Here is a 13,143-nt window from a genome sequence, read left to right as displayed (position 1 = left end):
CATGTGACACAACAGCAGTTAAGTTACAGCTTGGGACACCCATATCCCATGTTGGAGTACTTAGGTTCAAGCTCCCACTCTGCTTCCAATTCTAGCTTCCTGGGAGGCAACAGGTGATGTCTCAAGTATGTGGGTTCTTGTCACCCACCTGGGAGGTCCAGACTGAGTTCTAGGCTCCTGGTTTCAATCTGGCCCAGGCCCAGTTGTAGCAGGCCTTTGGGGAGTGAACCAGTGGATGAAAGATACTTCACTCTCTGCCTTTCAAATAAATAAACACAATTTTTTTTTTTTTTTTTTTGCCAGTTAGTGAGAGAGAGACAGAGAGAGAGTTACAGACAGTGATAGAGAGACAGAGAGAAAGGTCTTCCTTCCGTTGGTTCACTCCCCTAATGCCCGCCATGGCCGGCGCTGCACCGATCCGAAGCCAGGAGCCGGGTACTTCCTCCCAGTCTCCCTTGCGGGTGCAGGGACCCAACCACTTGGGCCATCCTCTTCTGCCTTTCAGGGCCACAACAGAGAGCTGGACTGGAAGAGGAGCAATCGGGACTGGTACCTGGCGCCCCAACCGCGACTAGAACCCGGGGTGCCGGCTCTGCAGGCGGAGGATTAGCCAAGTGAGCCATGGCGCCGGCCCAAAATTTGTAATATAAAATAAAAAACCATTGCTTTCTAATAAGACTTGAGCAGTGACTGTCAATAGTCAGTTATATTTTATACAGAGAATATATTTCACTAGCAAATATCAGAATGTGGTCACTGTGAGGAAGATGTGGAAAGAAAAGTCTTTTATCTTCCTTTTTCATCTTTCCTTTTAACCATGGGGCAATCGTGGTCACTTTTGGGAGAAAAAATGCACTTACTCCGTGCTCTCTCTTAGCTACATTTCTCACTGGCTTCTTTCCAAGCATTTTTTTTACGAGTGGTAAATCTGTAGGAGACATTCAGATTTACTTCACCAAGAGCAAATCTCCTTGAGAGTAGGTGGTGAGAATTAGCACAGAGGGAAGTATTCCCTTTGGGTTTCTTTGTTTATTCTAAAGCTATTGAAGACCCTCTTTGGATTTGTCCCTTCTATAGGAGAGTAAATGCAGAGATGAAAAAGCAAAAGCAAGCCAAGAGAAAATAAAGGAAACAAGACTTTGTGTTTTATTGTGTGTGTGTGTGTTCTCATATTTTCTCAACAAATGATTGGTTAAAAAAAAAAAAAGCAGAAAAAAGTTGAGTGAAAAGGTACCCAGTGAATTGTCACAGCATTTATTTCAAAGCATGTATTTAATTGTGTTATGTATAAACATGGGCAGAATTCATATCCTAAGTGAACTTGCCTCGAGCAAAAGTTGATTTGTTTTTACAGAATTATGATGTATTATTAAATAAATGGCATGTAAGTGTATTTAATTGATTATTGACTTTCTCAGCTAATTGATGGGAAACAATGGTGTGGTTAATCCAGGTCATCTAAAGTCATTTATATTTTATTTTGAAAAAAAGTTTGCTATTTATCAATGAATGTGGACATTTTTAATATTCTATGTTCTTTAAAAAAAAAAACTTCAAATCAGGCAATGAAAACCCACTGAGTAAAGATGAGTTCAGCACATTGCCTGGCCCCTACACATATTAAACTTAGAATAAATACATTCTAATTAATTACCAGGAAGTTGCTGATTCCTTATCTGTCATTTAACAACATGACAGTCATTGTGTTTTCTTTTCCAAAACAACCTACTCTAGTTCCATGTGGTTCAGGTGGGCACGGGCTACCTCAGCCTCGGCTGGCAGGCATGCGACTACGAGCAGTTAACCAGAGCCTGGTACTCTCCTGTTCACTGTAGTGAATTTCATGAGTCCATCCAACCTGGCCAGCCCCCTCAGCATATCCTATCCTTCTTGGTGATAGGATTCTGGCTGAGCACGTGGTAAGTGCTGTCAGTGCCAAAATGCCATTTTTTAAAATGTGGCCATGTCCTTCTGAACATCAGTCTATAGAGTATACGCCTCACCAAATTGGGCCAATCAGAGCTCTTTCTCCATGAGTTGGAACTTGAGACTTAGAGATTCCAGTATCATTACATTGTATATTCAATACCCAGTATGTTGTTTAATAAAAGAACTGTATATGAAGGAGGTTCCGGGAGACTCTGGAAGAAGAAAGAGCAGTTCAAGTGAGAGAAACTGAGAGAAGAAAGAAGTGGTCAGAAAGAAGCAGAGATGAAAATGAGCAGAAATGCTGATCCTGATCCTTTAAAGGTCAGGCTACTTTCTTGACTCTTGGTTCTCTGAGGGTACAAATTTGAATATTCGTATCCATTTCCTTTTTTGAGGTTAGCTCTAATTTGTTTCATATTGTGAACCAGCAGAATGGAAGACCTCTCTCTCTCCCTCTCTCTCTGCCTCTCCTTCTCTCTGTGTGTAACTCTGACTTTCAAATAAAAAAAAAAAAAGAAAGAAAAACAAGGTAGATAAGGCAAGCAAATCAAAAGAAATGCAACATTGTAGGAAAATTAATATTATAGAAGAATTTTTGTAGAAATCAAAAAATGTTAATAAAATTCACTTTAAAATATCAGAACAAAAACAGATCTGTACAGTGTCCTTTAGCTATTAAATAGATAAACTTTGGCACACACATACATGAAATACACTCAGCACAAAAAACAAATGAACTTACACACAACAACATGGGTGAATCTCAAATGTATTCTACAGCATGAAATGGCTCCTTACTGTGTGTGAATTCCATTTGCATTACATTCTGGAAAAGATGTAACAATTGGGACAGGAAATGGATCAGCGATTGACAGCAATTAGGGATAAGGAAAGGCTTGATAAAAAAAAAAGGGCACAAGTGAACACTTGAAAGGGTTGAAACGATGTGTATATTTTGATTCTGTCTAGTTACTCCATTGAAACAGATGTCTATGTTCTCTAAATGACTCCAAGTCATCCAGCAAAGCCTAACTCAATACACACACACACACACACACACACACACACACACCAATACACCCAAAAGATAGTGGTCAAGATGGAAATAAATTGCCCATATAGTCATAGTCAAACCTACTGGTCGTCGCACTTGTGGCAGCAATGGAAGTGCAACCGTCAGATCTACTCTACAGAGAGACCTTGCTCCCCACTGTCAGCAGTGCATTTAGCAAACAACCTCCACAGACTACATTCAAGATCCACCCCAGCTCTCCAGCCGAAGCCATTCTCTTCCTGGGCAAACCCCAGGCAGTGGCTAGGGTTTAGCAGCTCAACAGGCTTAGTCATAGCTGACCATTTCTGTAGAGTGCAGACTACTCTAACACAATTTCGCCACAGAGCTCTCATTACACTGACCTAGATTTTGTATGATCTGCATTGCCAAATGATGCTTTCTCTGCTTAATAGTATTTGCTCCCTTTCTCTCTTTTATATGCAGCCCTACTCTCTCCCCCACAAAAAAAAATTTTTTTTATGAGTAGCATATCCCAGATAGACACAACACTGTCTACCCTGTGTCAAAGTACCAGGAGAACAAAATCAGGAATAACAATGGTACAGGCACGCATCACATCTTCTGTTTTTGTTATCTGGCAGCCATCAGCCCTTCTTTGCAGAAGGGGAGAACAGAAAAAACAGACATAGAGTGATCCTCTGTATGGAATACACATGGTATACAGCTGACAGGAGTTACAAGGTTTCCAACCGTGCCTGTGGACTGAGTGTCTTAATCAGCTAAAATGGTCCCTTTTCTGTCAATGGGCACATTTAAGGTGGACATTAGGGAGGAGGTTTTCCCCTCCTGGCTACACCTCCTTAGCACCAATGGTGAGACAAGAGCATTAGAGTTGAAATAACTACCAGCCTTGTTTTGCCAAATGAGTGTTAGTGAGTTCTTTCTTGCATGCAATCTCTGGGCTAATAACCAAAGCCAGACAACTAGTTGAGTCTAGAACTGGACCTGAAGGCTGCTGTTCCTAACAGCAGACTCCAGTGCTCAGCCCTTCTTTCTTCATCTTTTGCTTTCTGGCCTTCATCTCCCCATCCGTCTTGAGATGACTCAAAATGACGCTCCCAGACAGGTGAGTGAGGCTCATCCACTCAGGATAGCATTCCAGTCACACTTTTTGCAAATGGAGATTGCCTACTTTGTCCATTAGAAGTGCATTGAGCGGCCAGCACTATGGAGTAGTATGCTAAGCCTCCAAAGTGCTGGCATCCCATATGGGTGACAGTTCCTGTCCCGGCTGCTCCTCTTCCAATTCATCTCTCTGCTTTTGGTGTGGAAAAGGATTAGAAGATGGCCCAGGTCCTTCCTTGGACCCCTGCACCTGCCTGGGAGATCTGGAAGAAGCTCCCAGCTCAGCTCCAGCTGTTGCAGCCATTTGGGGAGTGAACCAGTGGATGGAAGACCTTTCTCTGTCTCTCCCTCTCTCTGTCTATAACTCTACCTCTCAAATAAATAAATGTTTTTTAAAAAAGTGTATTGAAGAAGGTGGTTTGTATGGGGCCTCTGGGATTGTGTTTTTAAAATATTGGTGCTACCTATGAGATTCAGATGAGTCACTTTCAACTCAAGCCCTCCTTTTGGGGTGCTATAACATAGGCCACAAGAAACAGTCACTCTAGAATTCTGACAGCTCTCTATCATTCCATCCTTTGTCAACACATGATCTAAGTCCTACAATGAAACACAAGGTAGTCATTTGACTAGTGTTTCTTCATAGAAAGGATTAAGAATTGGGGCTGGTGCTGTGATGCAGTAGGTTAATCCTCCACCTGCATGCAAGACCCAGAAGAAGCTCCTGGCTCCTGGCTTCGGATTGGCCCAGCTCTGGCCTTTGTGGTCATTTGGGGAGTGAACCAGCAGATGGAAGACCTTTCTCTCTTTCTCTCCCTCTCACTGTCTATGACTCTACCTCTCAAATAAATAAATTTTAAAAATCTTAAAAAAAAAGAAAGGGTTAAGAGTTAACAACTTGCAGCCTGAGGCAGAGGAGTCTTACTTCTTAAAAAAAAAATCATGTATTTGAAAGGCAGAGCAACAGGGAGAGAAGGTGAGTCAGAGAGAGAGAGAGAAAGAGAGATCTTTCAACTACTGGTCCATACCTAGATGGCCACAACATCTGGGTCTGGATCAGGATGAAGCCAGGAGCTCAGAACTCCATCCTGGTCTTCCACATGGGAGGTAGGGGCTCAAGCACTTGGGCCATCTTCAGCTGCCTTCCCAGGCACATCAGCAGGGGGCTGGATTGGAAGTGGAGCAGCCAGGACTCAAACCAGCACTCTGACATGACAGGCAGGCATGGCAGTTTCTACAAGTCCCAAGTCTCCTTAGATGATTCTGTAATTCAGTGTCTTCCACCCTAATTCTGGTATGAATTTCTCCATTATTTAGAATTTCCTTTTGCTGCAAATAACAGCAAACATAATCCAAATTGGTGTGCACACATACATACAAATATGATGAGTTGTTGGCTTATGCAACTGAAAAGCTTGCTGCAGTCAAAGCTGTAGTGCAAGAAAGGTCAAGCAAGAGGTCATCAGGAAATTGCATCTCAATTTCTTGCCTTGGGAAGATGGGTGTTATTCTCTAGCTCCATGGGGTAGCAAGATGACTGCTTGAGGCATCATCTTCCCAGATTCAGCTCAATAAAAGGAGTTTTAAAGTGTGCCTTCCAACAATCCCAGCAGTCTAATTTCTTTTTATTTGCTTTATTGGGTTACACAATGCATTTATGTAGTCAGGAGAATGGAACATTCTAATTAGCTGTACTAGGTCACATGAACTCTTTATTTAAAAAAAATCTTAGTTGAGATGAGTCACATACTGTAAAATCTACCCAATATGAAATCTTTGCAGAAGGACATAAAATGACACAATCTAAAGCTCCCAGACTAAAAGCTAGGGAGGCACAGTTTCCCAGAGCAAAATGATATTGTTTCTAAAAAAAGGGTAAATGGATGCTGGTCCCTGAAACTGGCTCATCTTCTAGAGGCATCACCTGAGGGGACCATCTAATTTTTGCAGAGTTTAGTGGTTACTCCTCGGGTTGGCTCCCTGGAGACTAACTTTAAAATGACTTATCCATTGCTTTTCCAAAAAAGGTGGAAAAGCCTTAAGTCCTTAGATTTGTATCCACCTCTGTACCTGGCTCTGTGTTTAGTGTGTAGTAGAAACAAAGAGAAGTTTTCTGAATTTCCATATTTACAACCTGCTCTCTTTATTCCATTATAGTGTTAATTTTGCAATTCTCCAGCCACATCCTGAGAAGGTTGTGTGGTTGATTGAGAAACACCTATATCAGTGCTTCCCCTTCAGGTCTCTATGCCATAACATGGGTTCACAGGCCCCAAAATTACAGGATGAAGCTTAAAAGCCCAAATTTGGAACCAATGGCCCTATCTTCTAATCCTATTTACACCACTTCCTAATTCAATTAATTTGGAGAAATCACTTAAACTCCCTGGACTTTGGTTTCTTGATGAGAAAAATGGGATAATAATATTCCAAGTGAGAGTTGCAAGGACTATAAATGAGACACTGAATCTGTAAGGAGATGGAAAATGACATTTTCTTTAATTCCTCTTGTGACCTAATACATGAGTTTTGACAAAATACTTTGATGTGCAAAATCGAGTTCATTCTGCTATCAAAATATCTTCAAGGGAGAGTGAATCTTGTTAACAGAAGGCTGCTTTTCTTTTTCTCTTAGAAAAGATTTATTTTATTTATTGGAAGGTAAAGAGAGAGAAAGAGATATCTCCTCAAATGGTCAAAATGGCTGGAGCTAAGCCAGACCAAACCCAGAAGCTCTGTCAAATCCAGGAGCCAGGACCTCCATCCGAGTCTCTCCCATGAGTGGCAGGGGACCAAGTGCCTGACCTATGTTCTGCTGTTTTCCTAGGCAGAATAGCAGGGAGCTGGATCTGAAGTGGAGCAGCCAGAACTGGAACAAGTGCTCTGATACGGAACGCTGGTGTCACAGTTAGGTTTGACCCAACTGTGCCACAACGCTGACCCCATGAAAGCTCTTTGCTTTTCTGAGCTGAGTAAGGTTTGGATATGCAAATCTTAACTGGTAAGAGCTGGAAGACGGGTACATCTGTGAGAACAAAGGAAAGAACAGATGGAGTTGGTGCTGAAGGCTTGATCAGGGTGTGCGCTGCTGATGGTCCTATTGTTGGCATCTCTTCCAAGCTCCGTGTTCAGAGACATCATGGTGGTAGGGCAAAATTAGGGATGGTAGGATGGAGCATTTCTACTACAGAAGTTGGTAGCTCCACAAATCAGCTCCATCACCCCCCAAATGTTAACACTCATTCAAACCCCAGGAACTCATTCCATTGAGGAGAATGTAGCCAATGAATGAGCAGACGAGAAGGAGAGTTTAGCATAGTTTATTGGAAAAAGTGAAGAAATAGAAATGGTTGGAGGGGCCGGCGCTGTGGTGTAGTGGGTAAAGCCACAGCCTGGGGTGCCCGCATCCCCTATGTGCACCGGTCGGAGTCCCAGCTGCGCCACTTCCAATCCAGCTCTCTGCTGTGGCCTGGGAAAGCAGTGAAGGATGGCCCAAGTGCTTGGGCCCCTGCACCCACATGGGAAGACCCGGCTCCTGGCTTCTGACTTCAGATCAGCGCAGCTCCGGCCATTGCAGCAAATTGGGGAGTGAACCAGTGGATGAAAGACCTCCCTCTCTCTCTCTCTCTCTCTCTCTCTCTCTCTGTGTGTGTGTGTGTGTGTGTGTGTGTGTAACTCTTTCAAATAAATAATTCAATCTTTAAAAAAAAAGAAAAAAGAAAAGAAATGGTGGCAGATGTCTCAGGAAAGGACCGAGAGCCCAGTCTGCATCCAGACTGGGGTTTTTACAGACATGAGTATGGGTCTCCTGTTTCTTCTTCCTCCTCCCTCTTCTGGAAAGTCTGGGTGGGGGATTTTTGGATGTGGAATTCCCCTAAGCAAACTCCTCTGGACAATACTGAGCATCAGGGCTCTTATCTATTGGAGAAGCGGATGACTCCTTTGGTGCAGGATGACCAGCTGTATCACTCCCCCAATTCAGTGAATTCCTTTTGATAAAGGACAGGCAAGGACACCTCGGGCTGGGGGAGACAGACAAGAGGCTGGGTCCTGCTCTCTGGACTTGTTTCTTCATTCCATGGCACATAAATGTATTCTCTTTACAACTTCTCGTTTTCTCCAGCCCCTCTTACACACATAGGCTAATATCTACCTAGCTGCCTTAACACAAAGACCTAATTGGAAAACACTGACCAGCACAGCACAGCATAAACTATCCCCACGTCAGGAAAGTGCTTTGGGAAACAGGGTGGTCAGATTATTTTCTTCCTTTGACAGTCCCTTTTATTCACTAAGGTTTTGATGCAAGCAAATTCTTGACGGAGATGAAGACAAAGTTACAACTGTATCGGAGAACTGATAAATGATAGCAATAATTGTGTTAGTATTATTTGTAACAAAAATGATAAATGGTGCCTTTTCCTCCCCAGGAGGGTGCTGATTGGAACCGATTCTTCATGTGTCGCTCAACACAACGTTGCTTGAGGCCCCGAATTATGAGAGGTCATTGCTACATGTGAGTCCCAAGAGGGCAGGGAGAGTCTCTAAGATGGTGACGGCTAAGCAGAAGTCTAGAATAAGAAGACACAAAAGCAGAGGAAGAGTATATGGAAGCCAGGGAAGCCATTCCAGGCAGGGAGCACTGCATATTTCAAATCTCTGAGGTAGGAAAAGGAGCCAGGGAGACAGGAATATATAAATGAGGAGAGAGTAGCCCGAGATGAGATTTAGTAGACGGCAGAGATCAGCTATGCTGGGTCTTCTCTATCTTTATTTAAAAAAAAAAAGGCAGAAAAACACATTTATGTATTTGAAAGGCAGAGACAGAGAGATCTTCCATCTGCTGGTTCACTCCCCAAAAGGCCTCAAAAGCCAGGAGCCAGGAGTTTGTTCCAGGTCTCCCACATTAGGGCAAGGGCCCAAGCACTTGGGCCATCCTCCACTGCTGTCTCAAGCCATTAGTAGGAAGCTGGATCGTAAGCAGAGCAGCCAGGGCTCAAACCAGTGCCTACACAGGATGCCAGCATAGCAGGCAGTGGGTTAACCTGCTATGCCACAACGTCAGCCCCTTCTCTCCCCATCATCTACAAGTGATATGTGTTGTCCTTTGGAGCTTGTCAGGAATTACAATGTCAAATGTCCTGATGCTCAGCACTGACTAAAGCTTGGTTGACAGTTACAATATTTATAGAGAATTGCCTAAAGCATGTGGAGTGCATGGCTGTCTCTGAAAATCTAACTGTAGGTTAAGTCAGCAGAGCTGAGAGCTGGACTGTTGAAAGGAACTGTGGCTTGATGCCACGTAGCCAGATGAAAGGACATATGGCAGCCAGTATCCAAGATAACCCCAGTGACCCTCATCTTTGCGTGTTCCCCTCCCGTGTCGAATGCAGCTAACCTGTGTCACCAGCAGGATATCGAGGAAGAGACAAGGTGTGACTTCTGAGGCTAGGTCATAAACACGTTGTGGCTTCTGCCATTCTCTCTCTTAGATCACTTGTTTCAGGAAAATCCCCGTCCATGTCATGAGAACATCCAATGATCCTCTGAAGAAGTCCACATGGAGAGGAACTGAAGTCTCCTGCTAGCAAGCAGCACCGACTTGGCCAACATGAGAGTGAGCCAGATTGTCATGAACCCACAGCCCCAGACAAGCCTCCAGAGAAGTCCCCTCTGGCTGACACCTTCTCTGCCACTTCCTGAGACTCTCAAGCCAGAAGCACCTACCTAAGCTTCCCCGAAGTTGTGATCCACAAGCACTGTAGCAGAGGATAAAAGCTTACTGTTGTTTTTAGACAGTAGGTTGTGGGGTATGTTGCTAATGCAGCAATAGATTGAAGCACACACTATAAGAAATAATTCTAATAAAACTATTTGCTATGATGATCACATTATTTATTCAGGGTGTTATCTGTGAGTTTGGGGAAATTACTCCACCTTACTACATCCTACTTGCCTCATTTGTCAAAAAGAACTAACATTAGTTGGTTATAAGCATTAGTTATAAGCATATAATTAGTTATAAGCAATACTAACAACTGATTATAATAATTATTATTAATTATTATATTAATATAATAATATAATTATTGATTATATTAATATTAAAATATTGATTATAATAATTAATATAATTAGTTGTAAGCATTCTCAGAATGCTTATAGCATTAAATGGAGTCCTAGAAATAGATTTTCTAAAGTATAAAATGCAATCAGAGATAGCACAACATAGAAACTCCGTAAGAGGCATCCATTACTGGGGCCGGCACTGTGGCCTAGCAGGTAGGCATCCCATATGGGTGCCGGTTTGGGTCCTGGCTACTCCACTTCCGATCCAGCTCTCTGCTATGGCCTGGGAAAGCAGTAGAATATAGCCCAAGTCCTTGGGCCCCTGCACCCACGTGGGAGACCTGGAAGAATCTCCTGGCTCCTGACTTCGGATCAGAGTAGCTCTGGCAGTTGCAGCCAACTGGAGAGTGAACCAGCAGATGGAAGACCTCTCTCTGCTGCTCCTCTCTCTGTGTAACTCTGACCGTCAAATAAATAAATAAATCTTTAAAAAAAAAAAAAAAAGCCGGCGCCGCGGCTCACTAGGCTAATCCTCCGCCTTGCGGTGCCAGCACACCGGGTTCTAGTCCCGGTCGGGGCGCCAGATTCTGTCCCGGTTGCCCCTCTTCCAGGCCAGTTCTCTGCTGTGGCCAGGGAGTGCAGTGGAGGATGGCCCAAGTCCTTGGGCCCTGCACCCCATGGGAGACCAGGATCAGTACCTGTCTCCTGCCATCAGATCAGCGCGGTGCGCTGGCCGCAGCGCGCCAGCCGCGGCGGCCATTGGAGGGTGAACCAACGGCAAAAGGAAGACCTTTCTCTCTGTCTCTCTCTCTCACTGTCCACTCTGCCTGTCAAAAAAAAAAAAAAAAAGAGGATCCGGCACGGTGGTGCAGTGGGTTAACGCCATGGCCTGAGGTGCCTGCATCCCATATGGGCGCTGGTTCGAGACCCAGCCACTCCACTTCCTATCTGGTTCTCTGCTATGGCCTGGGAAAGCATAGAGGATGGCCCAAGTCCTTGGGCCCCTGTACCTGCATGGGAGACCCGGAAGAAGCTCATGGCTCTCGGCTTCGGATCGGCGCAGCTCTGGCTGTTGCAGCCAATTGGGGAGTGAACCAGCAGATGGAAGACCTCTCTCTTTCTCTCTCTCTGCCCCTCCTCTTTCTGTGTAACTCTTTAAATAAATAGATAAATCTAAAAAAAAATAAAGAAAGAAAACAATGTTTCCTGCCACTGTGCTTGCATTTATAAAAGATAAATATATAACAAAGTCACTCATTATTATGGTTAGTTGATGTTATTTTTTCCAAAGTCTTTTATGTTTTTGTTTTAACTTACTTGAAGACAGAGTTACAGAAAGAATATCACTCCCCAAATGACCACAAAGGCTGAGCCTGGGCTAGGACAAAGCCAGGAATCAGGAGCTTCTTCTGGGTCTCCCATGTGGGTGCAGGAGTCCAAGTACTTGGACCATCTTCCACCAATTTCCCAGGCACATTAGCAGGAAGATGGATTGGAAGTGGAGTAGCCAGGACTCAAACTAGTGCCCATACAGGGTACCAGCATTGCAGGTGGCAGCTCAATCTACTATGTCACCATGCCAGCCATGCCACCATGCCACCATGGCAGTAAACATTGTTTTCTGTTTGTTTTTTTTTTAAGATTTATCAATTTATTTGAAAGAGTTACACAGGGAGAGGAGAGGTGGGGGGGAGATTATTACATTATCTTTATTTTAATATTAATGAAATCTACTTCTCTTCCTGGTTTAAAAAGTCACTTACTAAGACAACAATCCGGATGATCCAAATAGCAGAAACCTAGGCACTATCCTGGATTGATTTTATTCTTCACTCTTCCCATCTAGTCCATCATTACCTTGTTTTCTTTTATTTTTCAAAAATTTATTTTATTTATTTGAAAGAGTTACAGAGAGAGGTAGAGACAGAGAGAGAGGTCTTCCATCTGCTCGTTCACTCCCCAGATGGCTGCAATGACCGGAACTGCGCTGATCTGAAGCCAGGAGCCAGGAGCTTCTTCTGGGTCTTCCATGCGGGTGCAGGGGCCCAAGGACTTGGGCCACCTTCCACTGATTTCCCAGGCCACAGTAGAGAGCTGGATCGGAAGTGGAGCAGCCAGGACTAGAACCAGCACCCATATGGGTTGCCTGCAGTTTAGGCCATGGCTTTAACCCACTGTGCCACAGCACCGGCCCCCATCATTACATTGTTTTCTAAAATTTTTTATTTATTTGTCTTTATTTCAGAGTCAAAGATATAAGACATGGAGAGAGAGAGCTAGTTCCTATCTACTGGATCACTTCCCAAAAGTCCACAATAGCCAAGGCTGGCCTGGGGTTGAAGCCAGGAGTTGGGACTCAATCCAAGTCTCCCTCATGGGTGGCAGGAACCTAATTATTTGAGCCATCACCACTGCCTCCCAGGGTCCACAGTAGCAGGAAGCTGGAGTCAGGAGCCAAGGCCTGGAATTGAACCCAGGAACTTTGCTATGGGGTGCTGCCATCCTAACTTGCATCTACATGCTAGGCAACTCATTATTACATTCTAAATGCTATGTTTACTAAATGCTTTCAGATGATTTTCCTTTTTAAAAAGGATTTATGTATTCAAATTGAAAAACAGAGTTACACACAGAGAAGGAGAGGCAAAGAGAGATTTTCCATCTGCTGATTGTCTCCCCGAAAGGCTGCAATGGCTGGGAGTGCACCAGGCCAAAGCCAGGAGCCAGGAGCCAGGAGCTTCTTCCAGGTCTTCCATGTGGGTGCAGGGGCCCAAGCATCCAGGCCATCTTCCACTTCTTTTCTCAGGCACATTAACAGGGAGCTGGATCAGAAATGGAGCAGCCAGGACTTGAGCCAGCACCCATAATGCATGCTGGTGCCACAGATGGCAGCTTACCCAGGTCCACCACAGCGCCAACCCCAGATGGTTTTCTTTATTCTTACACTCATTGTCTTGGTTCAGGTCTCCATCAGTTTCTATCTTAATTGTTAAAAAGATTCCTCA

The sequence above is a fragment of the Oryctolagus cuniculus genome, chromosome 5 (assembly GCF_051225735.1).
Source record: "Oryctolagus cuniculus isolate XC-2025 breed Fujian yellow rabbit chromosome 5, ASM5122573v1, whole genome shotgun sequence".
NCBI lineage: Eukaryota > Metazoa > Chordata > Mammalia > Lagomorpha > Leporidae > Oryctolagus > Oryctolagus cuniculus.
Note: the sequence above shows the minus strand (reverse complement) of the source record.